This window comes from Arabidopsis lyrata, assembly GCF_000004255.2.
Source record: "Arabidopsis lyrata subsp. lyrata unplaced genomic scaffold ARALYscaffold_2, whole genome shotgun sequence".
Taxonomy (NCBI): Eukaryota; Viridiplantae; Streptophyta; class Magnoliopsida; order Brassicales; family Brassicaceae; genus Arabidopsis; species Arabidopsis lyrata.
This window is the reverse complement of record NW_003302554.1, coordinates 13,910,840-13,915,168: the sequence shown is the minus strand read 5'-3', so window position 1 is coordinate 13,915,168 and position 4,329 is coordinate 13,910,840. Positions and strand designations below refer to the sequence as shown.

The 4,329-nt window shown below is 33.0% G+C and overlaps 1 pseudogene; it reads right to left on the bottom strand.

Annotated features, from left to right (window-relative positions):
* Window positions 1–1,972: 1,972 nt before the first annotated feature.
* LOC110231093 lies at window positions 1,973–3,243 on the bottom strand (annotated as a pseudogene).
* Window positions 3,244–4,329: the final 1,086 nt, after the last annotated feature.

Genomic DNA, 4,329 nt, shown 5'->3' with positions numbered 1-4,329 from the left:
ACAACTTATAAGCAAACTCAGTTTGGTCGAGAAATATCTAAACAAAGTTAGTTCAATCGATTGAAAGCAAGTTCAAGTCAGAAGCCATAGTTAAAAAAATGGTGTTTTACCATTATGGATGCATCGTAGATATATAAAAAAAATAAAAAGAATAATTCCAAACGAAAGACTTATGGATCAAAGATCAAAACCAAGTGTTCGACAAAAAAAGACTTGATCAGTCCAACCTCCGTGTCAATCGACCAATCAAGTTTGGAAGAGGTTCTTCAGAGAATCTGATTGGTTAAGACTCTCCTATCTAGTTTTACCCGATAGACTTGAGCAGTCATTTTCCTTACCTTGATCGACCATTCAAGACTCTCTTAATCTCCATTTTCATACTTTTGATCTAGTTTATTCTAGATCTAATATGGTTTGGTTCCAAAGCAAATTTTATTGAAGAAAAGCTTAAGTTTGATTTGATTTACTTACGGTGCTATAAATAATTGCATAGAAGGAGACTAGGAGAGAGAGAGAGGGAGAGGAAGAAACAACATAAAAGTTGTCCTCTCATGAACTGTCACTACGGCTAGCGACATAATCACGTTGCATCCGGAACCCTAGCATTCATCATTCATTGTTTGTGTTTGGACCCTATCTAATCTATTTTTATACATTTTTTTCTTTTGATAGGATCTATCTATAATCTATATTTATACATAATTCATGTCTGCACCTCTACATATATCCTTCTTCGTATCTATGTCTCTACTCCTTTTGTTTCTTTCTACAACTGTCTATCTACTTTTACATCTTATGTATAAATTTCAATTCCATCGGAACTAAATTGTTTTTTTCGTCACAACTAACTAATTTATCGTTATACTATTTCGATTTAAACATGATATTAATTTTAAAGTTTATGTTTCTTACATATACGTGTATAATTAATATGCATTAATTCTATACAAAATGTTTTAAGCGCTGTATTCATATGCATTGATTCTATACAAAAAACAAAACACCTATATACGTGTATATAATTAGTTCTAACTTTTAAGCTTTATACAAGCACATGTGCATGTACGTAATTGCATACAGCATGCATACGTACATGTAAAAAATTCCAAAAAATAAGACAGAAGAGAGTGATGCGTGTGTATATATATGTTTAATTTTCTTACTTGTACCTCATCTGATCTCCATGACCGTGTGATACCGATGTCTCACCTTCTCTTCCATATGTTTCCTTCAATTTTTAGTTTCTCCTTTCATTTCTCTTAAATTATTTAAATCTAGTAAAAATTACTTTGGTTGGAATATTCGACGTTATTAAGGTTGGTTTTATATATCTATATACTGACTATACCCATATAAGATACTCGTATGATCTCTTATCATCTTTTCTTCTTTAAGGTCCAAAGGAATCGTTTTTGAAGAAAGAACTCTTATATAGTTTTGTTGCTTGTTTGGATTTCGTTAGAAATAATTCTTCCTAATAAGTACATGTTAAAACTGACAACATTATATTATTTTATTACTGGCATCATTTTATTATTCTATGTCTTTTGCTTTAGAAATTTTGGATCCACGTTTAGGTTGCTTTATAACTGTGACGTGCTCACTTCAAGAGCAATCGTTATTATTAGTAACAATGGATACAAATTATAGTCTAGAAAAATACAGGTCAATGATTATTCTGAGCCAACATATAAAACATCTATGAGATTCCGACCAAAAAGTAATCATTACGATTCTAGATATAGATTTGTTTTCGTTATATATAGATTTATGCTTTAAGTACGTAGGTTATCTGATCAGCGATAATTAATATCCAAAGAAAAATTGAAACAATTTAGCCTTTTGTAGGACAACATGAGCACTTTACTAAGCTTTAGTAATTCTAAGGCAATTTGACGTGAGTTTCTGACTCTTGATCGACACTAATCATCATCATATGTTTTTTTTTTTTTTTTTTTAGATAAAACCGCTACAAGATGGTACAATGGTAATCGTACAATTCAACAAAGCACATCAAAGGATTTCAAAGCATGAAAACTCTCGATAATAGGAAACGAAAAGAAACGAAAAGAAACATGTTTCCAATTAATGGGTTCATCCAAACCCACCTCGTCGACCACGATTTCCTCGACCGCGTCTTCCTCTTCCTCTTCCTCCACGACCAATATTTATTGCCTTGATCGGCAATTGCAATGGTCTGTCTTGGAGATGTTTTTCTGAAAATGGTGACTTTAGATTCAAAATGAGATCATCATCTGAATCTTCCGACCCGGAAGAATCATCTCCGTCTGAATCTTCAGGAAGCACCACATCCGAAGCTAAATCCAACACCGCAAATTTATTTGAACTAGAAGCTTTTCGAAAAGAAAAGTTAGTAGTAGATTGAACCCTGAAGCCGAGGTAGTGATAATTGAAGTGACCTTTGCGGGAGTAGCCAGCACTTTCATGGCTGAAGAAAGCAGATCCGTGTCGATTGGCTGAACAACATCCACTTCCTTACTTACATCAGTTATTGCTACTGATCTCAAGTCAATGGCAGCTGCTTCATTCGAGTTTGCAGAGGAGAGAAACTCGGTGTTAGGTTCTATTCCATCTTGAAGGGGTAGTTCCGATGAGTCTGCTACAGTGTGGTGAAAACATTCCATTATCGCTACACCATTAGAATCAATAGCCTTATCCAATGCCTTGGTTGAAACCTTGACATTGCTATTCTCATTCAAAGTAGGAGTACCATTAATACAAGTTGAGACAACCATCTTCTCTCGTCCCATACCCAAACACCTAGATGCTTTATGTCCCAAATGACCACATAAGCTACACTTAGAAGGCAGCCACGAGTAAACGACATCGACCATAGTAATTGAGCCACTTTCTTCTTTTAAAGCAACCCTTTGAGGAAAGGGTTTATCAAGTTTTACCTCGACCAAAATCTTTGCTTCTCCCATTTGGGTTGGATCCAGCTAGGGTCTGCTTGTTATCATCATCATATGTTATAACATCATAAATTCATAATTACTACCATCATCTGTCTTTTGCTCTAGTAGCTAGTATGCTCTCCTTATGTGCTCCACATCGTTGGTAAGTTAATGGTCAGAATATATAGTGACATCAAAACGGACAGTTACGCCAGCAAACGATCGGACGAGACAAAAGAATATTGCAGGTTAAACAAAAGGCTGGTGTGGAATAAAACAAAAATTCTGTTGAGATTATAATAATTTAAGTATTGGAATTGTTCTTAAAATAAAAGTTGTATTGATTGATAAAACTAATTTATTAAATTCTTCGATTTTTAAATATTTCAGAAAAACACACACACATACTTTATGAACCATGTTTCCGAGCAAGAGATATATAGGCCCGAAACTTCATTTGAAGAAAAAAAGAAAAGTCAACCATTTTTAGCACAAAGATTGTTAAATGGGTCATAAACATACGCACTTCATCCACAATGCTCTGAGAGCTCCATTAAAGGCCTAATAGCTTCATATCTTTTAAACGTTGAGTAAAAAAAAAAGCTTCGTATGGACTTATATAAGATTTGGAGAATCGTTATTATTTATCATTAGGCATATCATATTCAATATTATGATATATATATATATATATATATACATATATAATTTCAGTTACGTGATCTCTATTGTAATTGTAGTCGATATAAACGACTAATGGTTAAAGTTTAATTAATAATAAGATAAACAATGTCAATTACATAATGGAACCTTTTTTTTTTCATCAAAATGGAACCTAAAGCGAGGAAAAAGACAACAATACAGCTCACTCCACGAATACATATATAAGTAACAATTTTTGTGTGTGCATGTTTGCATCATATATACGTACATTTTTGCGTACAGTATTGCGTATATCTCACACAAGAAGACAGAAGCATTTACTCTCTATCCTCTTATTATTAAAAGGGAAGTACAAATTGAAAAATGGTCTAATTTGGCCTCAATTTCAATTTCAATTTTGGATTTTGTACATGGTTAATCAAAATCGTCAAGGGTAATTTGGTCAAAAAAATTTTGACTCTTCATTAATCGTATAGGATCCGCGTGTTTTCAAAATGGGTGGGTCTTGGATCACATAAGATCTAATCAATACACAATTAACTAATCGGGTTTGATCATCTACAAAAATGCTTTCTTGCAATCCTAACCATTCATCATAATTGGTATGTAATTAAAAGCATATTCGAGCAAAAAGATTATCTATATCTCGCCTAATAAGTAAAAGATATTCATGTAATATTCATTCCAATATAATCGTAATTATAAAAGACTCCAAAATATCCTTATTTCTCCTAAAAGCGTGAATCATTCA